Source organism: Taudactylus pleione, unplaced genomic scaffold (genome assembly GCF_031769625.1).
Source record: "Taudactylus pleione unplaced genomic scaffold, aTauple2 ptg001253l, whole genome shotgun sequence".
Classification (NCBI taxonomy): Eukaryota; Metazoa; Chordata; class Amphibia; order Anura; family Myobatrachidae; genus Taudactylus; species Taudactylus pleione.
Genome location: NW_028285653.1, coordinates 542,762 through 568,882, shown reverse-complemented (window position 1 = coordinate 568,882; position 26,121 = coordinate 542,762).

Sequence of the window (26,121 nt, the reverse complement as noted above, 5' to 3'; positions counted from 1 at the left end):
GCCACAGATTTCTTAGACAGGTTTGCTCCGCTCAAAGCCGAGAACTGAACTACGTGTCATTGTTAGAGGAATTTAGATGCTAACATCATCATTACATATTAATGTGCACTGTAAATGCATGTAAAGGTTTTTTCTCCACTGTTGTATAGACCTCCTCTTGTTATAAGTACAGCACAATCACCACAACTGATGACTTGTGATGTCACCAACAATCTCTTGGTTTCAAACAATATCTAAACCAGTGGATCAAGGGGGTAAAAAAGGGGGATTCTCCTTTTTTTCCCCCCTTGATCACTGGCTTAGATATTGTTTGAAAATGGTATCACACTAGTACTGTATGTGTTTTTCCATATTTGATTTGTGCACATGATGTGGGATAACCACGCATAAGAACCAAGAGATTGTTGTTGACAACGCCAAGCATGATGTAAGCATCTAAATTCCTCTAACAACGACACGTGGTTCAGATCTTGGCTTAGAGGGGGGCACACCTGTCTTGGAAATCTGTGGCCTAAATAAAGAAACACACCATCCCTTCCAAAACTCAGTTTTGGCTGTTTTTCATTAATTAAAGACAATATTACACTATTGTGTATTTTAAAACTTTATCTTTCATTTGACCTATGAAAACAGCATACAGTACAAGAAAACATATCCAAGAACCTTTTACTGATAAGTATTGTGGACATTGGTTTCAGCACATATTTATGTCATTATATTTTGTATATGGATGATTTTTGAGTTAAGGTGACTCTGTTTTACATTTTTTTGACATTTGTTGCTTTTATCATATTTGAGCCAAAGGGTTGGGTGGTTATGTTTTCTATGAAGTCACGTTTGGTGCAAGAATTGAACTCTTCCTTATAGCAAGGAGTCTCTGGGCACTAAACAGGTGCCAGAGTATAGGCCCACACACCTTATTCCAGCGTTCCTACAACTAGTGATCCCTACTGCTTGTATATGACCTTGGCTTGCTTGTGACCTGATTCCATCTCCTCCCTGGTACTGTGCTTAGTATTCCAGTTTTGACACTGGCTATTCTCCATGACCTGTTTCCATCTGACCCTTGGTAATGCTTTTTTCATCTGGTTCTAACCTGGCTTGTTGGCTACGAATATGATTACAACATACACTACTATGCTCCAGTGTAGACCAGCACCTGTACTATGAAGCCAAGTCAGAGGACCGTGACATGTGTGTTGGATGTGTTGGAGGTGAAGTCCAAACCTCCTTGCGGGGGTCTCTGGTGAATACCACCAGCATGTTAGACTCCACTGCTCTGTTAATCTCAAAGTACAGAAAAGCATACACTGGGCCTGATTCAGAGCCGGATGCTCTGAATGAGTGCCTGTTCTGAATCAGGGCGTTTATTTTTTTTTATGTTGCGGCCTCTTGGCTGCTCGCATAGCTGTAGGTTATCACCAACAGCTTATCCGAGCATCCATGATGATGGTCGCGATGGTCAAGACCATCGCGACCATTGGGTTTGTGATGAGAACCTTGTGGTAGGGTCTCATTGCCACAAGCCCAAGAGTGCTTTTGGCTCTATCAGAGCCAAACAAGCCAGCAAATTCTTGGATCTCCACCTGATGAAGCATGTAACCAGACCTTCATCATACCTGCAAGACACCATAAATTAACTGCCCTAATTTGGGGTCAGACTGGATGAACAAAATCTGTTGGTTTCCTTGGATGTAGAATGCCTATACACTAGCATCAGTTATGAGGCAGGGATTTTTGCTGGGGGACACTTTATAAGCATGGAGGGAATGACTGAGTTCCATGAATTTTTATTAGAACTCATACATTTAATATTTAACAGGAACTATTTTACATTTGCTGATAAGTTTTTCTTACAGATCAGATAAGCGGCAATGGATTTATCATGTGCAACTACCTACACCAATATGTATCTGGGCTGGTTGGTGCAGGACAAAGTCTTCAATGATTACAATGACTACAAAGACACAATTCATGACCCTTTGGCACAGATATATAGACAATATCTTGCTAATTTGGAGTGGTAAAAAACAGTAATTATCTGAGTTCAAGGAGAGATTGAACAACAACACCCTAAACTTGAAATTGACCTCAGAAGTAAAAAGGGATATTGTCACCTTCCTGGAATCAGAAAAGTAAGAAATGTAAATAATGAGATAGTAACAGACCTGCATCATAAGAAAATAGTGACAAACAGCCTACTCCACAAAACAAGTTTACAGTTTCCCTGACGATGCAAAATATTCCGAAAAGGTGAATTTCTGGGACTACAGATAATTTGCTCCAATGTGGATGATTTCAAAAAATGGTGTGAAGATTTAAAAACTTGACTACTAAGTAGAGGATATAACCATAGAAACATCAAAAAGACTATATACCTGACATCTAATATCACTAGGTAAACACAAATTTTTTTGGCAAAAAAAACAAGTGGCAAGCCCAATGCATTAGCTTTGTTAGGAGCTTCTGCTGTGAGTAACAGGAGATCAATAAGATCATACAGGATAATTGGCCAATTGTCCTATTGATCTAGAATCCTAAACAAAAACTAGAAAGTATGGCATCTATGAGCTGGATGAAATCCATCAATCTGACAGACCTATTAGTTAAAAGCCATTTTGAAAAATTTACATCACACCAGCCTAAAACAAAGGGGCTTACATGTGTGGAACCTGTAAGGTCTGTGGATTTATGACTAAAATACCTCTCTTGAAGATCATTTTGTCGTCAATGTTAATATAAAAGAGTACATTAACTGCAAGACCACATGTGTGATATACCGTCTGGAGTGTGAATGCAGCACAATGTTGCGATGACCTTAAGGCCCCTGAAAACTCACATCCTAGAACATTTGGGCAATATAAGAAATGCAGAAAAAGACAAACAAAAAAAACTAATATTAGTTGCAAAACACTTCATGTAACCCACAGAGGTGGGAACAAAATGATCATGGCATATGGCCTGGAAAATATTGAACTAGGGATCAGGTGGAGACCAGAATAATAAGTTACTGAGAAGAGATATGCTTATTGACTTACAATCATGTAGCTAAGAGGGAAGAAGATCTTATTCCACTTAACTTATAGTAAGTAACAACTTTAGATTCATAGAGGATATGGTACTGGATGAAGTTATCCATACTCTATTATTAACATCTACTGACATATAAGTTATCAGGTGATCTTACTGGATATATACATTATGTTTATACCTCTCCAGTCTATAACCTTGATTCTAGGACTATGCTTCTCTCCTTCCTGTCTCAATTTCATTCTGTCATACTGACATTTACCATACATGTAATTTACTAATAATATAACATATAATCTATTTGTTTAATACTGCATGGTTAATAAGTCACTACTATTTGTTTAATATTACATGCATAATAGATTATTTCTATATATGTGATTGTCACATCCAATATCTTGAGATGCCAGGGCTCTGATATAACTTTTTGATAGTATTCTCAATTTATTCAAAGATATGTGAAACAAGAAACAATAATATAGTGTGATAACATAAAAACATCTTGTTTCTTATAAGAAACAGATGTGCACTCACCCTTCAGGAGTGAGTAATAGACTTTGGACACAATTTTCACTGTGATCTTATGATGATCGCAGAATGTAAGGTAGATCTGGCCAATATGGTCAGTAATTCACTCCAGATCATAACATATTTAGTGGGGGAGACACATATAACAAGCCTCTATAGTGCAGATCAGTGTATCCAATACAAGGTCCTACAAGATTATGTTGTATAATCACCCTAAATGGGGTGTAATGAAAGCCTTGGACATTTATTTCTGAAAACTCGATGTACATCGGTATTATATGAATAGATAGATAATCAATAATCAACTACTTATTTTATCCAAAATAAAATACTCTTGAAAAATTAACTTCCCAAATAATTTATACTTATTATTCTATTATGGTGAGGTCAAATTACACCAAATAAATATACAAATTTACAAATGACAAAGTGTTGCTAGGAACTCACTCTTTGGTACTCTCCACTCTTTCACTTTTAAAATGTTTACTTTTTTGTTTTTAAATTTGAAATTAATTGCATTTCATATAAATTAATTTTTTACTTCAATGTAAAAAATACATTTATTCTTTGAAAATTGATTAGTTTTTTTTTTTTGTAAATACTTTAAATGTTCAGAATGTTTTGTATGTTAAAGTCCATTGTCAAATCATGAAAAGTCTGTTTCTGGTCTTACAATCACATTGGACAGTTTTAAAAACAAAATCTTCATAAGAAAAAAATAAAGGACTCTTTGGAGGTGAGACACAAACTATATAAGACCATTGGCAGTGTCTTAAGTCTTCCCATTCTTGTCTGTGAAACCACCTTAGAAAGCTTGTTCTTAGTTGTTTATCTTTGTCAAATTTAGAATTTCCTTATGAATTGAGTACCTCTATCATCTGTGAGATACCATAGCTAGATATAAATTCCTGAACCAATTTGTTTGCTACAAATGCTCAAATGCTGCTATACAGGAAGCCACTGAATAAACCTTCTAGATTTATGTGAAAATATATATCTATTTATCATTAAGACATTTGTAAATTTCTTACCTTTGGCATTTGTATGAAGTCAGTTTGCATTCTCTGGAAAAAAAAACAGTAGTTAGAGTAATATGAATTGAATTCTGGGCATACCAATAGTGTCCAATGATTGTACAAATACCTTTTTAACATGACTCATATCATGTGCTATTGTTTCAGCTAGTGATGGCAGTAAAAAATGGGCTTCCTGTACACATCCCTTTAGTTTCAACTGGCCTGTTTATATGAGATACAACCTTAGAACATTGTTATATTCATTCTGTAAAAACATGCATATTTATTACAGGTTTGTATTGTTCTTCGCAGATTTTGTTTCTAGATTAGAGTGTCATCTATTGGTATTATCTATTTCCCCCATTTGTGGCTGTCCAGACACAATTGGAATTTGAGATTGCTTACCTGACATATAATTTATATTGTATTAGTTGTTTAACACCTAGTATCCTTGCGCTTCTAAAGATCTACCTTAAATGCTGCTAGTCCAATTGGCCAGTAACCAACTGGCATAAAAAACCACACACATCAACAAAGACCAGAATTGGACTGCAATACAATTTACATAAATGTGAATATAAAAATAGAAATATAAAAATATTATGGAATCACTTGACTGAAAATAATTGTATAAAGACTTCTCTCAGATATAATAAATTTATTCAAACAACATATATTAAATAACATACTGTACATAAATACATATATATATAATAATGAATAAAAACATACAGTATATTAATAATAATAGTAATGTCACTATGAATATAAATTTTAATTCATGTTCGTGCCGATTAGAATATAGTTAGTTTATTATTTCTTACAAATGTATCCAAAGGAACTGTTATATATATCAGCAATCAAGAAATAGTATTTTCTCTTTGTTCTGCTGTCCACAAATGATAATAAATGATATAGCTCTTACCCTTCCATATATGTTAAATGCCCAAAAGAGCAAAGTCATTTAGCGGTGACTAAAATAGCTGTTTAGCCTGCAATTAGCACATCAGAAGAAGGTCCCTTACCAGCTGGTGAATAAATGCAATGCACTAGTGAAAACTGAAATGTTTTTAGTGAATAGCTAGATCAACTTCGGTAATGGAGGAAGACCACTCCTCTTGCCTGCTGCTTCTCTCAGTGCTTGTTTGACTGGATGGTGATAGTCTTTACGTGGGGTAATCCACGAACATACACTAGTGGTTCAGCAGAAATTCCTGAGAGATATAAGTCTGTTTAACCCTTAAATTGATACATTTCACTCCTTATCTGAAGCTTTTCAAGACAGATGTATTGTATTTCAGGGTCTCCTTATAAAGGGAATTTAGGTTGATTGATTGTTTGATCACAGCGGTGTCAATTACTTAAATATGGATCCATTCACATTCATGTGTTTTGTTTCAACTTACAATAAACTTAGTACTTTATAAAAAAGTGTATATATATATATATATATATATATATATTAATATATTTAAAAAAAATTATACATGTACACCAGTACAAAGAGAGAGAAGTATTTTGTCTTATTTGAATAATTTATGAATATACTAAAAAGTTAAAGATTTCTTTAAAAGAATTCCTTTTATCTATATAGGCACAATAATATGCACTGTGTCGAATACATAAATCATTTTTTCTTTGTTTTAAAATATTAATTCTTAATCTCCTTTATATATTTATACAGAACATCTATTTATCATTTTAAAAGTGCCAAAAAAGTAAAAAATTATATCTAAATACATATCCTATACATTAATGTCTGAATTGCATCAAGTCTACTTTATATTGTTACTAAAAATATTTTTTAAAAGATATATTAATATATTTTCTTTAATTTAAAGAGAGGAAACTAGGGAGATCTTTATAGTATACAATATATATATATATATATATATATATATATATATATATAAAACCTTTTTTAGATATAAGCTAATTTTCAATGTAAGTGTGGTCTCCCATCCTAATGATGACCAGATCTAACTCTGCTTAGCTTTCACAACTATCAGCACATACAGCTGGTGAGTCATGAATGGCTCTAAACAGAAAGAGCTGCTATTTGGAAACCTAACTTGAGAGCTCATAAAAAAGTTCTTCAACCTATCTTGCACTTGGTTAATAGTAGATCCTTAGAAATGATCAGAGTGAGCATATAAATATAAGACAGCATACACCTAAATCTGATACAAAACAAGGAATTTACATTTAAATACCTTTTTAAAAAGAATAATTACTTCATTAAACCTGTGTATTTGCTGCATTATGTGAACAACCCCATTCTATCACTGGTGTTTTATACTACAATTCTGAAAACAGTGTACTATTGGTACTTAATAAAATACTTATTAACTACATTATATACTAACTATAAGATCTATCAAAACTTTTTCTTCCAAATTTCTTAATAATAACCTGTAACTAGTAATCTGGAACTAAACATATTAATTGTTTACTCATAGATGTCAATAAAAAGGGAATGGGTATGAAATACCAGCAGTTTGGCAGCTGGTTCAAATCCCAACTCCAGAAGCCCGACAGGACAGGATCACGTCTAGGCTGGTAAGTACCCTAACCCTCCCCTCTACCCCTTAACCCTCCTTTAGCGGTGCCTAACCCTAAGACTCCCGGGGTGGTGCCTAACACTAAGTCCCATCAGGGGTGCCTAAAACTTACTCTCCCTTCCTGCATCCTAAACCTAGCCCTCCCAGGGGGGTGCCTAACCCTAACCTCCCCCCAGTGGTGCCTATCCCTAACCACCCCTCCCCTAGCCTAACCCTAAACCCAAGTCCTTTTGGCAGTCCCTAGACCTAAACTCCCCCCCCACGGCTAAGTGCTAAGACATCCAGACTTACCTCGATTGGTCCAGCATCCTTCTGTATAACAGCATCAGGATTAAGATAGGCGTCAGTATTTCAGCACCTATCTTAAGTCACCCATCGGGCTTTCGTTGTCGGGATATAGACCAGCGGCATGTAGTCTGCTGGTCTATTAACTACATCCCATAAAAAGCACTTTGTTGTTGTATATAACAATAAGTAAGGAGTACAACAAATTTGGGAGTCTATTTATACCTTATCATGTTGATAAAACTTAAAACCACAATGAGAGTTTAGCTGTAGTACCATTTGTCCTATTAAAAATAATAGAACTTAAGGACCAAATATTAATTTTTTTTTACAGTAACATATTTTGGTAGTACCTGTATATGGTTACACAATTTTGTAATAAAAAAGTGCAAGTTCACATACAGTATATAAACTATGAAGTCAAATATTGCCTTTTCAATAATAATAATAAATTATTATTATCCATAATTACACAGCAGTAAAATAAACAATACTGAGGTACTGTATAACATTGGTATAACCAATTTTCCAATTAACATCACAGAGAAGATATGAGTAAAATAAATTACATACTTATTAAATAATAATAAAACCAACTGGTCTATGCTTAGGCAAGAAATAGTTTAGTAATAAATTGAAATATAATACTCATTCCACATTCTTCATTAAGGATAAACTGAATTTATTATGTCTATATTTTTGTGAGAGCTTTTCTTTGTTCAAAACAAAAACAAATATTAAACCTCTCTTTTGTATTTTTAAGAAATAAAATGAGAAAATTAGTGAGTATTGTAACATAAATTAGTATGGTTTAAATATGTCGGGTTTGTTACTACAAGAAAAAGTTAAGAAATGCCCAAGTAATATAATTTAATTTTTCTTCTCTTCTAATGGTGTTATTGGTGTGGAGACAAAAGATAACATGTTGGTATTACTTGGCAAGAACAGAGATGTCATCTCAGAATGAGAAAGCTTGCTTAAATGAAATGTAGAAAAATAAATTAAACTTGGAATTTTTAGTTAGCAAAATACTTTTGTAAGAACAGTTTTTGTTAGTGGTACTAGCATCTTAAACCCAGCAAAATATCTTTTACCAAATTAAGCATACAGTAATTTATGTTTTACATCGCTGAAAAGGAAAAAAGGATTACATTGAAAGCATTATTATACAATCAATTTGTTAGTAGAGGTGACTTTTACTTAAGTAAAAGTAAATATGCATGCTTATGTTTTTATACTCTGCAGTTGTATTGTTACAAAGCAAATAAAAAGATTAGTCATCAGTCAAAGTATATGAAGAATATGGGCAAAAAAACAAGCAATAAAAAAACTTTAAAAAAATTCATTAAAATGATTGCATCATGCAGAATTTGGAAAAATGTGTTAAATTTAGGATATGCTATTGGCATCATTGCAATTAAAAAATATTTTTTTTTTTAACAAATGGGAAATGTTTATGAAAATGATTCAGTTAATTCCTAAGATGGAAAAGGAGAACTATTTTGGGTTAAACAGACCCATCATCCGCATTCACATGAAATGTTGTAGAGGAGAACCCAGACTATCTTGTAAATGGCCTAGGCTTCATCGACCTTGGTTATTTATGGGCAGGTACCATTGGGCATACACTGTTGGAAAGGGGGTTGTGGTAGCTTGGAGTCCATTTTAGGCCTCCAGGATGATTCTGTCTAAAATGACTGCTCCATAGGGCTTTGAAATGCTAGTCTGTCTTTGATGGCAATCTACAATCACTGCCGATTTGGCCCCGTTTTCCACATTCATAGCAGATGACTGTAGGCATTGCATTGGTAGTGGGAGAAAAGTGTAGATGAGCTGGTGGTAGACAGACTGGAGGAGTCCATATTGGTATGGGCTGCCTTAGCCTTGTAATGGGTTTGGCCTATTTGTATAGCCTGTAGCTGTGTTTGTTGTAAGTGCGATATGTGCAACTGTAAGTAATTTACTTTGTGGCATGTTTTTGTGTTTGAAAATATTGTAATCCAGTTGACAACTTTCAGTGAAATCCTGTACAGTGTCTGTTCTCCATCTAGGTAGTTGTGTACACAATATGGTTTTAATAGGATCTAAGAGATCATCAACTAATATACTGGCAGCTATAGTATGTTTGGCACTATTATCTACATCTTGTAGGCCTCTAAAATGTTTCATCTCTGATATCACTCTTTTGCAATAATCTCTTACTAATTCCTGGCTTGATTGCTTAAGTGTAATTAGTTTATGCCAGACAACTGTCTATGGAGAAAGACTAGTTTATTGAGCAACATCCATAAACACAGTGCGATTTGGATGTTCCTGTTCTCACAGGAGAAGCATATATCTAAGGGGCATTAAATGAGGATTGGTAGTATCTGGGGGTGAAGAACCACTAGACCCTGAAGACGTAACAGCAATGGTGTGTTTTCTTGGTCTGAGTGCCCTTTCTCATTTTCTTTCCACTCCTGCACTGTAGCTTGATATATTGTGGCACAGTGGATGGAGGAGAGAGTGCAAAGCGGAACTGGTAAGACGCTGCTCCATTTGTAACTGCATCCTCATGCTCTTTGGACATACAGACTGAAGAAGAGTCAAATGTGTATGGAATTGCATGTAAAGGGGTTTCTGTAAGTATATAAAGAAAGATATACACCTAGTGCTAGGCAAGTGGTTGAAAATTTTCATGCAGATTGAAATCACCACAAGGAACACCGGAGATTCGATCTATGTCCAGCTGCCCACTATGGATTGACTCATGGTAATTGACAAGTGTCTGCTACAATCTCTACACCCGCTACAATCTCTATACCCGATACAAGCTCCACACCGTCAGGCTGCTATAGAGATGGGAGTTGACCACATCTACAGTGCTGGTGCACGTGGTCACTGATTGCTGGCTATTACCCATTATATATCCTATGCCACAATAACAACATAGAGACAGGAGTCACTCGTGACTGTGGTGGTTCACTACACCAGGCCTTCTGCCTCTGCCATGTCCTAGCCTCCTTACAGTCACAGCGCAAGGTATGGGCTATCAGTGATAGAGACTGACAAGACCCCATTCACTGATGTGCACATGTACAGGACTACTAACAGCTGATGAGCTGAGGGGACACAAAAAATGCACTTTGGGATATTTAGATGGCAAAATTGTTATACACCTATTGAGTCTGACCAATATAACATCGACTCCATTATATCATCATGACGGGCTATTTTTTCTCCATCTAAACAACTAGAGGAGAGCTGGTTTTAAAGCTGAAAACTCTACATATTTGTCAGAGAGAATCTCCAGGGAATCATCACCTAGATACTAATTGCAATAGTATCAGCTACTGTATGAGGATACAATTAAACCACAATCTGTAATTAGTTACTGGTACATTTGACTTTTATATTGCTGAGATATAGCTGCTTCATATTGGAATTATTACTCCCATTTAGCAATATATACCGAGAGTCTGATCAATTCTTTCTTTTATTGTTGCATACAATTATTTATGTAATGGGAATATATTGCGAATAGAACTATAGATATTTTCATTTAAGATACTAATAGGTATATGTGTAAATTGTTTTAGTTTATTCATTTTATGTCTTTGTCTTAAAAATTGAGTATTATTGATTACATTTTCATGCATATAAGTTGTTTTGTGATATACTAAGGTCCCAACATAAGTACTAGAGCGCAGTACACAATTGTTTTATTCCTGTAAGTATGGAAACATCTGCAGCTTCCACAGAGGTATCAGGTTTCTCATTTAAAGTAGAATTTTCTCTTTGCAAGGAGTAACTATGCACTGGCACAAACACTGCAAGGCTATATGTGGGGGTACAATTGGGGTGGCTGGTGATATCATGCCAGAATACTGAGCTGTCTGCATGCATATGTCTTTATGTTTCCATAGATTCAGACATGTCAACTAGTTCAATATATTTTAGCAGTGCATTACTCAATGATGTGTTCTTCAACATTCACCAATACAGACGCTTAAATATACCATGGAGTGGGAAAGCTTGAAACATTTTGTCCAAACATTCATGAACATAATGCTCCCTACAGTCAGACACACATGTCACACAACTTTCAACACCAGAGATTGATCAAGAATTTAGTAACAGCAGCTAATCCACAACTATAGTATTTTTCAATCCTTCAGAACACTTTTAAAATCTTGAAAACATGAAAACAAAATGCTGTAACAGGCACCAGATTAGAAATGTTAATAAAATTATAAATTCAATTACTGGTCACATTAGATATTTTAGGCTCATTTAACTTCATGCGGTAGAAAATCACCACATGGATGACTTCCTTCCATGCAATGCCACACAATAGAGCTTGATCAATTATAACAAAAGTGAAAGTAGAAGTCAGTCATCTTACTTACCTCAATGCTGGATTGATACCCTATCTGGCAGTGTGATGGAGGAAGCATGTAGTCCGCGGTCAGTTCTAGATGAAGACGGACGAGCCCCCAAAGTTATAAAAGTACAATAACTTGTGACCACTCCTGGGGCAGATATAATTGTTCTTTACAATTATTTTATCAAAGGATATTTGATATCCACCAGCCACTAAGGAGTAGCAGCATGCTTGGGCTTCAATTCTGAAAGCTTATTATCTCATTTCAACAGTCGCTTTATATATCAAAGCTCATTACAATATTCATAACTACATGATGTCAACTTTTAATCTGTCTCCATGATCTTCACATTTCATGTTTTAAAGGGACACATCTCAATTTATATTGCCTGTAAGCAAATGTCCTAGGCAGTAACTCAATATCCATATGTAAAAGTCTTCTTGACTTCCAGTAATAGTTCCTTTGTAATGAAAAGGACAATGTTCAAGCCAACTTGGTTTGGCTTCTCTCCACAATATCAGGAATTGTGACCACTGGTGACAGATGGCATACTGATATCTCAAGCATGCGATTTTGTACAGCAAAGTGGGCAATGTCATTTTGCACAGTCATTTTTAGTCATTCACAACCCACCAAGAGAGGAGGCATCTGGTGTCTTGAGATTATAACTCAGCAAGAAATGAGAAACACGTCTGAAACTTTATATATTAAGAAACAACATTCTCGTGTCAGCCATTTTAGAAGAATATAAAATACTTTATTCACTTAATATAAAAAAAGATTTAAATGCTTCACACTTCTTAATATGTTTTCGAAGTATGAAAGTATGAAAATAGGATATTTTTACAAGTGCTATATTACCTTTAACTTGATCAATTGTGCAAACCTTGTATTACATTACTAATAAATAAATGATTCATAGATCAAACGCCATATGTCTGCTTATGACATTATCTATACATGCAATCCAGTAAATAAGTTAGCAGTTGCAATCTTATCTTTATGTAGGTCTAAAAAATACATTTATATAATAATTCGCCCTTTTGGCATCTTGCCCTCTTTGAAGATCAAAAGACATATAAATATCTATAATGAATTTAAATATTTTCTATATGCAAAAATTCATTAATTTATAATAACTTATTTTTAATTTAGATATGTATATTCTTAGGGGTTAATTTACTAAGAACCGATTTTTGGTGAGTTTGCATTCTCACGCGACTTTAGCCTGTTTTTCCACCTCGCAAATTTACTAAGGGCAAACACAAGTGAACTCGCACTAAACAGACATAAAAACTTGCATGAGTTTTCAAAACTCGACAAAATACAACATCGTCAAAATTCACAAGTACTTCCCATAGAAAGTAAAACAACTCGCAAATTTACCAAGATTTGAGTTTTGAAACTCAAACGGGAAATTCTCAAACTCACACCAAAATAGACTTTTCAAATAGACGATCTCCTGAGGTGAGTGTTTGCATTGGTTTGGATGTGTTTGCAACTGTTCACATGTGTTTTAACTTGCAATCACTGGCCACACATTGATGATGCATATAAAAGGCTCCCAAATTGCTGCCTTTCTTTGTGTGCAGAAGAAATTGCAGAGTTTAGTTCCACTGCTTGTAACTTCATGTGGCTGGAATTTCAGAGGCTCTATCAGCAGGCTGAAAACAACCAGGGGCAAGAAACTGAGCAGGGTCAGGAGGTAATGCAGGTACCAGAAAGCTGCACAGGCCACGTTTTTTAGGAGGCGTTTGAACTTGAATGCATTGGCCAATGTAGAGGTCATACAGATGTTCCGGCTGAAACATAACAACATATCCCACCTGTATGATCAGGACCCAGACCCTGACACAGCAAGTTCACACTCTGTCTCAGGCCTGCATGAGCTTCTGGCTGTGCTGCACTTTCTGGCTACTGGGAATTTTCAGTCTGTCACTGGTAGAGTTCTCGGTATATCCCAGGCCACATTTTCAAGATACCTCAAACAGGTACTGGTGGCATTGCAGCCACTAATTGATTCCTGCATCTGCTTCCCTAGCCACGACATAGAGTCAATGCAGTCAGGGTAGCTTTTTATAACATGGCAGGTATGCCAAATGTCTTGGGCGCTATTGACTGCACACACATTGAGCTGAGACCACCTAGGGCAATGGCACACATCTACCTTAATAGGCATCATACATATTCCAAAAAATGTGCAGGTGGTTTGTGATGTAAAAATGAAAATCATGAGTGTTGTAGTCGGCTACCCTGGCTCATGTCATGGTGCCTTCATCCTCAGGCGATCATCCCTTCATGCATGTTTTGAGGCCAGACAAATGCCGGAGGGATGGTTACTCGGTCAGCACCTTTGTCAGTGTCACTTTTCTGTTGATGTCTATGTTTTTTTGTTTTTTTTACTCTGTTTTACTTTCAGGTGATGGTGGATATGGGTGTTTTAGTTGGGTTCTGACTCTGTTGGCTCTTCTGGATTCTCCGGCTGAGCATAATTATAATGGTGCACAGAAGTCCCCTCGATCTGTGTTAGAGCATATCATTGGCCTGCTAAAATGTCATTTTAGATGTCTTGATAAATCGGGTGGCCTTTTGTTATATTCTTGTTTAAAAGTGTTCGATATTGTGGTCAGCTGCTTCTTCTGCATAATTTGTGTTTGCAGCAGCTGCTTCTAGCTGATTATGCTTTAGACAGTGAGCAAGCAGAGGGGTCTCTGTTGTACCTGGTGACAATTTGAGCACAGAGAGTGGGAGGCAGATCGGGCTCCAGATCATCAATCAGCATTTCCAGGGTAAGCTTTCCCCTTTTTTTGTGTGTAATTACTTACCCCTGTTTTAGCCTTTAAAAGATCAGATCACCTTTGTAATTTTACATTTAATTTTGCCAGTAGTGTACACATGTTTTTAAGGTAAAGTCCAACATCTCAAATGTTATGTATAAACCATGTAAGCCCCATTCCCATTCAATGTGACACCATAATTTGTTTGTGACTTGCTTAGTTGTATAGGACTTCTCCATTTCAATAAACCTCATTTGATCTATCAGCATTGTGATATCCTTATGCTAGGGTGCAATAGGTTTGCTACCAACATTTTTTCAGGTAATGTTAATTTTATGGTGGTCATTCGAAACTAACCTAGACCAATTTCTAAGCCTTGTGCTACACAAATATTTAAAGTTAAAATCAATTAAGGAAAACACAAGCAACACATTGGTCATTTCTCTTTATTGGAAACATTTTTGGTTGCTCAAATGTTCACATACAATACAATCAAGTTTATTATTAGTCAAGTGGTGACAATATTTTTTTTTATTAACCCTTAATTTGATTTCTTCTCATCCTCAGCAATCTGATTGTGGCAAAAAGGTAAGTTGTTATGGGTTGTCCCCTTTTTTTTGTGTCCAAGTTTTTTTTGGGGGGGAGAAAAGTTTACTCCAAAAATATAAAACAGTGTGTGTTGATTTCCAAGGCAACATGCACAGTCCCCTTTGTGTCAAAATGTGGTTAACAAACAATATTGTGTGTAATCACTATAATGTATTTCACATGTACACATAAATATATATGTTGTTTTGCAAATAACAGTGTACATCCTTCTAAACATACATGACAAAAACACTTGCATGTTCCCTTAAGGTGTGTTAAACACATACATATACCCACACAATCTTTACTTTCCATAATGTTTTTAAAAATTGTATATTTAAAGTGAAATGGTGGTATATAAAAGTATAAAGCATATAAAAATGTAATGTACACAACACAATTTACACCATATTCATATGTTTTTGGTTTTGACCAAAAATTGGTGTAAACGTGTAAGGTCACCACAAGTGCACATTTTCATATTTGGTTAATTTTTAAAATTGATAGCATCATACCAAACTGTCACACAAGATGAATGCTTTGTGTTTGTGCCTAACATTTTTTATCTAAAACCTACCCCCTGGTGGGACTTTACCACCTCGTGCCACTTGCATTCCACCTCTAATGCGTGGTGTCCATCTTGATGGTGTGCTTGCAGGTGTATTTGTCTGGGAAGTGCTGGCTCCAGAAGTGCTTACACTAAGATTTGTGTCCCAAATTATCCATTGTGCCATTTAGGTCCTGTAGAGCAGTGTTCTGGTTCTCAAGTAGATGGAAGAAAGTTCCATGAAAGCGGTTATTAGCCTCCTAATATCTTTCTTGATTTTGCTGCATCAATAAAAGAACCTACTATTGCCCTCTCTAATTTGCTCAAGGCAGTTGGCCAATCGTGTGTGTTGAACAAAGCACAGATGAGGTGCGCTACCTATAAAGGACAACCTTGAACACAGGTGTATGCAATGTTAAAAAGGTCTTAGTGAACCACTAATTGGTCAAAATACCGATGTAAAAAGAAATTTATTACACATAGGAAATACTAAAATATAAATGGATACAAACCTACAATTAAAAAATAAAGCAAATTATGATATCATAATAAATTAAAATAACATATAATAATGATGATGTACAATTGAATTAAGATTGCTTGCACATAAAAAAGTATCAACCTTGTTAAGCCTCTAAGTCAAATCATTGCTGAAATAACATTGTAGCCAAAAAACATCTTGTAGTATCCAATATAATGGTAGTTCTTGTGAAACATGTGTTGAAGGGTGAAAAAAACGAAATCACCTCACTTAAAATAAATTGAACTGAACTTCAGGATACTAGATGAAAATAATGGTGTATACTGGCCAGTAAATAGAGGACTGGAAACAGGTATATGTCTTTAAACACAGAAAGACCTTTCTATTAGTGAATAATTTGTATTCTTTTATGATGAATATATGAGCCTAAATGCTATTAGCGGAGTCTCTTCTTAGAAAAGGGGTTATTTCATGGTATAAAAGCTCCAATGAGCTGGACACAGTCTGAGTGATGCATGGAGGAAAATAAATATGACAACCCGTGTTGATACAGTCACATTCATGAATGAAGATTTAGGCGATTTCAAAGGATATGGTGTAAGTAATACCTTAATGCTCCGGTGACCGGTTACATGGGAATGGTCCAAACGAGTGCACTCATGGACAAGATATGCGGACTCCTGGAACTGATGGGTTTGTGGATGGACTCTCTCCAACAAGGAGTCGGCAAAGGGCAGCAGTTAGCGGCATTCCGGACACCTCAGAGCACCTCGGTCTGAAACTCAGCTGTGCAGCAAGAAAGCAAAGGGGCAGGCTTAGCAGAGACCTCTTGAATTAACCACCATCTGCCACAGTGCACAGTCATTTTGCCGGGACACGCTGCAGAGTTTCAGACCGAGGCGCTCTGAGGTGTCTGAAATGGGATTTGCAACTTGGAACTTGGAAACATAATCTACTTTGAGCTGGTAATCCTAACCGAAATGTATTTTATGTAGTATGGTGACTTGATACCTAAGGAAAATAATGAATGTGCAGATTTATATGTATGTTGCTTAGTTTAGAAATGTATCATGTAGTTTTTAGATAATCAAAGTAATGGATGTTTAATGTATGAGATTCTCAAAACAAGATGGTGTGTGCCCATGCTGGTGTGTGTCCCCTCACCTATAAACAGTACCTTATTTGGCCGCAGCAGTACCCCTCAAAAAATAACCCAATACATTATAAAATGCTAAAATTCTGATCCCTGGAAGCACTCAATTACAACCCATTTCAAGATAAATATAAGTATGTGTATATGAAACTTTGGGGGACAACTACAAATGTTGTAGTGTGCAGTGTAATTGTTTCTTTACTGTAATCACAGACTCACCTTCCAGAAGTCAGATTCATTGAGGACATTGTTGGACCGGTGCCTTGCTGTAGGTGTGTAGGTGCCTTGCTGTAGGTGTGTAGGTGCCTTGCTGTAGGTGTGTAGGTGTGTAGGTGTGTAGGTGTGTAGGTACCTTGCTGTAGGTGTGTAGGTGCCTTGCTGTAGGTGTGTAGGTGTGTAGGTGCCTTGCTGTAGGTGTGTAGGTGTGTAGGTTCCTTGCTGTAGGTGTGTAGGTGTGTAGGTGCCTTGCTGTAGGTGTGTAGGTGTGTAGGTGCCTTTTTGTAGGTGTGTAGGTGCCTTGCTGTAGGTGTGTAGGTGTGTAGGTGCCTTGCTGTAGGTGTGTAGGTGCCTTGCTGTAGGTGTGTAGGTGTGTAGGTGCCTTGCTGTAGGTGTGTAGGTGCCTTGCTGTAGGTGTGTAGGTGTGTAGGTGCCTTGCTGTAGGTGTGTAGGTGCCTTGCTGTAGGTGTGTAGGTGTGTAGGTGCCTTGCTGTAGGTGTGTAGGTGTGTAGGTGCCTTGCTGTAGGTGTGTAGGTGTGTAGGTGCCTTTTTGTAGGTGTGTAGGTGCCTTGCTGTAGGTGTGTAGGTGTGTAGGTGCCTTGCTGTAGGTGTGTAGGTGCCTTGCTGTAGTTGTGTAGGTGTGTAGGTGCCTTGCTGTAGGTGTTTAGGTGCCTTGCTGTAGGTGTGTAGGTGTGTAGGTGCCTTGCTGTAGGTGTGTAGGTGTGTAGGTGCTTTGCTGTAGGTGTGTAGGTGTATAGGTGTGTAGGTGCCTTGCTGTATGTGTGTAGGTGCCTTGCTGTAGGTGTGTAGGTGCCTTGCTGTAGGTGTGTAGGTGTGTAGGTGCCTTGCTGTAGGTGTGTAGGTGTGTAGGTGCCTTGCTGTAGGTGTGTAGGTGTGTAGGTGCCTTGCTGTAGGTGTGTTGAGGGGGTCAATTGTGCTAGAAGCAAGGAGGGGCCTAAAATAAATATGTTCCATACATTAATCTTTACTTTTTTAATCTTGTCTGCAGGTAGATGAATAATGTTTCCATTTAATTACCTTCATCATCCAAATCCAAAACTTGAAGTTGCCTGGAGAGGCTTTTGTTCCATGCTGGTTGCTATGGCCTGGCTGGAGCTTAATGGCAAACATTTACATTTTTACATTGGTACTTCTAATGGTGACAGCACAGACAATAATGTTAGACATTAATTACCTGCAGCATCGGTGTCCGAGGCCCGCACTTGGTTACGTAGCTTTCTTCTTACTGCTGGCTGCTGTTGAGTGGATGGGCCTGAATGACAGTCTATTTTACAAGGTTTCTTCTTACTGTTGTGTATAAGTGGAAATACTTTGTGCAATAATTTTTTTGCAGATGATTTTTTGCCTGTTTAAAAATTCAAAGCAATTTAACATTATTAAGTTTGTGTTTGTATTCTGTTATAGTGGTTGAATTTGTAATTTACACACCAAACATTGAAAAGTTAAAGCACATTTTTTTGTGGCATTAAAATAAAACATTATTTTATGTTGGAAATATACATTAGTATAGTTGTCTATGGCTAAAATAGGTAAGATTGAGACTTTAATGTATGTTGGCAAACATTTTCAGTATACACATGATTTAACTAGCATACACAATAATAAACACAACACAAGCACAGAACCTTAACATAAGTCTATAGAGCACAAAAACCCAGATCAGAGTAATAAAAGAGCAGGTAGGTGATCTTACAACATATTGTTCCATGTGAGACACCTTAGTGTGGTGTGAAGTGGCAAAGCAAGTGTAGTGTGATTAGCATTTTAACACTGAGTTAATGTGTTGGCCCATGAAAAAAAATGACATGGCAAGCCGGGCCTACATTTGCAAACTAAAAAACACAACCTAAAAAAATAAACACATTAAACATTACCTCAAAAATAAAAAAGTGTTGGTCAAAAAGGCTACATCCAGCTGCTATGGCACTACACATCCCAGCATGGTCTTACAACAGATAACATATAAGGGCATGCCAACACTATAGCATGCCTTGCTGGTATATGTGGTTCCACAACAGCTGTAGGGATGCATATTAACAACCCTTAGGCTACACAATAATATGACTCCTTTGCAATGAGAAATGAAAAACAAAATCTAAACAACGAGACACTTTGAAAAAAAGTAGACTGTGACCGACTCCAAAAAAAACAAAAATAAAACAAGCAAAAACTTGACAAAGTCAATAGTGACCAAACCCAAAATTGATTTGATAAACATGCCAAAAAACCCCACTAAAAAACCAAAAGAAGTACTTTTGCACAATTTAAAAACACAAAAAAACTTACCATTGCGCCTGGGGGAATTGGTATCCCAGACATTCAGACATCTAACATTGATTTTACTTCCCTATCCTCTGCCCTGGACATAATCCAAAACACCTCCACCTCACTCTCTGCCTGACTATCCTCTGCCCTGGACATAATCCCAAACACCTCCACCTCAATCTCTCCCTGTCTATCCTCTGCCCTGGACATAATCCCAAACACCTCCACCTCACACTTTCCCTGCTTATCCTCTGCCCTGGACATAATCCAAAACACCTCCACCTCACTCTCTCCCTGCCTATCCTCTGCACTGGACATAATCCAAAACACCTCCACCTCAATCTCTCCCTGCCTATCCTCTGCCCTGGCATTATCCCAAACACCTCCACCTCCCTCATTCCCTGCCTAGCCTCTGTCCTGGACATAATCCCAAACACCTCCACCTCCCTCTATCCATGCCTATCCTCTGCCCTGGCACTATCCCAAACACCTTCACCTCACTTTCTCACTGCCTATCCTCTGCCCTGGCATTATCCCAAACACCTCCACCTCACTCTTTCACTGCCTATCCTCTGCCCTGGCATAATCCCAAACACCTCCAACTCACTATCTCCCTGCTTATCATCTGCCCTGGACATAATCCCAAACACCTAAACCTCCCTCTCTCCCTGCCTATCCTCTGCCCTGGACATAATCCAAAACAGCTCCACCTCACTCTCTCCCTGCCTATCCTCTGCCCTGGACATAATCCAAAACACCTCCACCTCCTTCTCTCCCTGCCTATCCTCTACACTGGATATAATCCCAAACACCTCCACCTCACTCTCTCCCTGCCTATCCTCTGCCATGGACATAATCCCAAACACCTCCACCTCACTCTCTCCCTGCCTATCCTCGGCCCTTTACAAAAACCCAAACACATCCACCTCACTCTCTCCCTGCCTATCCTCGGCCATTGAGAAAATCCCAAACACGTCCACCTCACTCTCTCCCTGCCTATCCTCTCTCCTGGGCATAATCACAAATACCTCCACTTCACTCTCTCCCTGCCTATCCTCTGCGCTGGACATAATACCATACAGCTCTACCTCACTCTCTCCGTGCCTATACTCTACCCTGTACATAATCCCAAATATCTCCACCTCACTCTCTCCCTGCCTATCCTCTGCCCTGGACATAATCCAAAACACCTCCACCTCCTTCTCTCCCTGCCTATCCTCTACACTGGATATAATCACAAACACCTCCACCTCACTCTCTACCTGCCTATCCTCTGTCCTGGTATAATCCCAAACACCTCCACCTCACTCTCTCCCTGCCTATCCTCTGCCCTGGACAGAATTCAAAACACCTCCAACTCGCTCTCTCCCTGCCTATCCTCTGCCCTGGCATTATCCCAAACACCTCCACCTCACTCTCTCCCTGCTTATCCTCTGCCCTGGCATAATCCCAAACACCTCCACCTCACTCTCTCCCTGCCTATCCTCTGCCCTGGACATAATCCAAAACACCTCCATCTCACTCTCTCCCTGCCTTTCCTCTGCCCTGGTCATAATCCCAAACACCTCCACTTCAATCTCTCCCTGCCTATCCTCTGCCCTGGACAAAATCCCAAACATCTCTACCTCACTCTCTCCCTGCATATCCTCTGCCCTGGACATAATCCCAAACACCTCCACCTCACTCTCTCCCTGCCTCTCCCCTGCCCTGGACATAATCCAAAAAACCTCCACCTCACTCTCTCCCTGCCTATCCTCTGCCCTGGACAAAATCCCAAACATCTCCACCTCACTCTCTCCCTGCCTATCCTCTGCCTTGGACATAATCCTAAACACCTCCACCTAACACACTCCCTGCCTATCCCCTGCCCTGGTCATAATCCCACACACCTCCACCTCACTCTCTCCCTCCCTATCCTCTGCCCTGAACATAATCCAAAGCACCTCCACCTCGCTCTCTCCCTGCCTATCCACTGCCCTGGACATAATCCAAAACACCTCCACCTCGCTCTATCCCTGGCTATCCTCTGCCCTGGCATAATCCCAAACACCTCCACCTCACTCTCTCCCTGCCAGTCCTTGCTCTGTCCCTATCTATCCTCTGCCCTGGACATAATCCAAAACACCTCCACCTCACTCTCTCCCTGCTTGTCCTCTACCCTGTACATAATCCCTAACACCTCCACATCCCTCTCTGCCTGCCTATCCTCTGCCCTGGACATAATCCCAAACACCTCTACCTCACTCTCTCCCTGCCTATCCTCTGCCCTGGACATAATCCCAAACACCTCCTCCTCACTCTCTCCCTGCGTATCTTCTACCCTGTACATAATACAAAACACATCCACCTCACTCTCTCCCTGCCTTTCCTCTGAAATGGATATAATCCCAAACACCTCCAACACACATTCTTCCTGCCTATCCTCTGCCCTGGACATAATCCCAAATACCTCCACCTCACTCTCTCCCTGCCTATACTCTGTCCTGTACATAATCCCTAACACCTCCACCTCACTCTCTGCCTGCCTATCCTCTGCCCTGGACATAATCCCAAACAACTCCGCCTCACTCTCTCCCTGCATATCCCCTGCCCTGGACATAATCCAAAACACCTCCACCTCATTCTCTCCCTGTCTATCCTCTGCCCTGTAAATAACCCAAACACCTCCACCTCACTCTCTACCAGCGTATCTTCTGCTCTGGACATAATCCAAAACACCTCCACCTCACTCTCTCCCTGCCTATCCTCTGCTCTAGACATGATCCCAAACACCTCCACCTCACTCTCTCCCTGCATATCCTCTGCCCTGGACATAATCCAAAACACATCCAGCTCACTCTCTCCTTGGCTATCCACTGCCCTGGGCATAATCCCAAACACCTCCACCTCCCTCTCTCCCTGCCTATCCTCTGCCATGGACATAATCCCAAACACCTCCACCTCACTTTCTCCCTGCCTATCCTCGGCCCTGGACAAAAACCCAAACACATCCACCTCACTCTCTCCCTGCCTATCCTCGGCCATTGAGAAAATCCCAAACACGTCCACCTCACTCTCTCCCTGCCTATCCTCTCTCCTGGGCATAATCACAAACACCTCCACTTCACTCTCTCCCTGCCTATCCTCTGCGCTGGACATAATACCATACAGCTCTACCTCACTCTCTCCGTGCCTATCCTCTACCCTGTACATAATCCCAAATATCTCCACCTCACTCTCTCCCTGCCTATCCTCTGCCCTGGACAAAATCCCAAACACCTCCACCATACTCTCTCCCTGCCTGTCCCCTGCCCAGGACATAATCCAAAACACCTACACCTCACTCTTTCCCTGACTATCCTCTGCCCTGGACATAATCCCAAACACCTCCACCTCACTCTCTCCCTGTCTATCCTCTGCCCTGGACATAATACCAAACACCTCCACCTCACACTTTCCCTGCTTATCCTCTGCCCAGGACATAATCCAAAACACCTCCACCTCACTCTCTCCCTGCCTATCCTCTGCCCTGGACATAATCCAAAACACCTCCACCTCCCTCATTCCCTGCCTAGCCACTGTCCTGGACATAATCCCAAACACCTCCACCTCCCTCTATCAATGCCTATCCTCTGCCCTGGCATTATCCCAAACACCTTCACCTCACTTTCTCACTGCCTATCCTCTGCCCTGGCATTATCCCAAACACCTTCACCTCACTTTCTCACTGCCTATCCTCTGCCCTGGCAATATCCCAAACACCTCCACCTCACTCTCTCACTGCCTATCCTCTGCCCTGGCATAATCCCAAACACCTCCACCTCACTGTCTCCCTGCTTATCATCTGCCCTGGACATAATCCCAAACACCTAAACCTCCCTCTCTCCCTGCCTATCCTCTGCCCTGGACATAATCCAAAACAGCTCCACCTCACTCTCTCCCTACCTATCCTCTGCCCTGGACATAATCCAAAACACCTCCACCTCCTTCTCTCCCTGCCTATCTTCTACACTGGATATAATCACAAACACCTCCACCTCACTCTCTCCCTGCCTATCCTCTGTCCTGGTATAATCCCAAACACCTCCTCCTCACTCTCTCCCTGCCTATCCTCTGCCCTGGACATAATCCAAAACACCTCCACCTCGCTCTCTCCCTGCCTATCCTCTGCCCTGGCATTATCCCAAACACCTCCAACTCACTCTCTCCCTGCTCATCCTCTGCCCTGGCATAATCCCAAACACCTCCAACTCACTCTCTCCCTGCCTATCCTCTGCCCTGGACATACTCCAAAAGACCTCCACCTCACTCTCTCCCTGCCTATCCTCTGCCCTGGACATACTCCAAAACACCTCCATCTCACTCTCTCCCTGCCTTTCCTCTGCCCTGGTCATAATCCCAAACACTTCCACTTCACTCTCTCCCTGCCTATCCTCTGCCCTGGACAAAATCCCAAACATCTCCACCTCACTCTCTCCCTGCTTATCCTCTGCCCTGGACATAATCCCAAACACCTCCACCTCACTCTCTCCCTGCCTCTCCCCTGCCCTGGACATAATCCAGAAAACCTCCACCTCACTCTCTCCCTGCCTATCCTCTCCCCTGGACAAAATCCCAAACATCTCCACCTCACTCTCTCCCTGCCTATCCTCTGCCCTGGATATAATCCCAAACACCTCCACCTCACACACTCCCTGCCTATCCCCTGCCCTGGTCATAATCCCACACACCTCCACCTCACTCTCTCCCTCCCTATCCTCTGCCCTGAACATAATCCAAAGCACCTCCACCTCGCTCTCTCCCTGCCTATCCTCTGCCCTGGACATAATCCAAAACACCTCCACCTCGCTCTATCCCTGGCTATCCTCTGCCCTGGCATAATCCCAAACACCTCCACCTCACTCTCTCCCTGCCAGTCCTTGCTCTGTCCCTATCTATCCTCTGCCCTGGACATAATCCAAAACACCTCCACCTCACTCTTTCCCTGCCTATCCTCTGCACTGACATTATCCCAAACACCTCCACCTCACTCTCTCCCTGCTTATCCTCTGCCCTGGCATAATCCCAAACACCTCCACCTCACTCTCTCCCTGCCTATCCTCTGCCCTGGACATAATCCCAAACACCTCCACCTCACTCTCTCCCTGCCTATCCTCTGCCCTGGACATAATCCCAAACACCTCCACCTCACTCTCTCCCTGCCTCTCCCCTGCCCTGGACATAATCCAAAACACCTCCACCTCGCTCTATCCCTGGCTATCCTCTGCCCTGGCATAATCCCAAACACCTCCACCTCACTCTCTCCCTGCCAGTCCTTGCTCTGTCCCTATCTATCCTCTGCCCTGGACATAATCCAAAACACCTCCACCTCACTCTTTCCCTGCCTATCCTCTGCACTGACATTATCCCAAACACCTCCACCTCACTCTCTCCCTGCTTATCCTCTGCCCTGGCATAATCCCAAACACCTCCACCTCACTCTCTCCCTGCCTATCCTCTGCCCTGGACATAATCCCATACACCTCCACCTCACTCTCTCCCTGCCTCTCCCCTGCCCTGGACATAATCCAAAACACCTCCACCTCGCTCTATCCCTGGCTATCCCCTGCCCTGGCATAATCCCAAACACCTCCACCTCACTCTCTCCCTGCCAGTCCTTGCTCTGTCCCTATCTATCCTCTGCCCTGGACATAATCCAAAACACCTCCACCTCACTCTTTCCCTGCCTATCCTCTGCACTGACATTATCCCAAACACCTCCACCTCACTCTCTCCCTGCTTATCCTCTGCCCTGGCATAATCCCAAACACCTCCACCTCACTCTCTCCCTGCCTATCCTCTGCCCTGGACATAATCCCAAACACCTCCACCTCACTCTCTCCCTGCCTATCCTCTGCCCTGGACATAATCCCAAACACCTCCACCTCACTCTCTCCCTGCCTCTCCCCTGCCCTGGACATAATCCAAAACACCTCCACCTCGCTCTATCCCTGGCTATCCTCTGCCCTGGCATAATCCCAAACACCTCCACCTCACTCTCTCCCTGCCAGTCCTTGCTCTGTCCCTATCTATCCTCTGCCCTGGACATAATCCAAAACACCTCCACCTCACTCTTTCCCTGCCTATCCTCTGCACTGACATTATCCCAAACACCTCCACCTCACTCTCTCCCTGCTTATCCTCTGCCCTGGCATAATCCCAAACACCTCCACCTCACTCTCTCCCTGCCTATCCTCTGCCCTGGACATAATCCCAAACACCTCCACCTCACTCTCTCCCTGCCTATCCTCTGCCCTGGACATAATCCCAT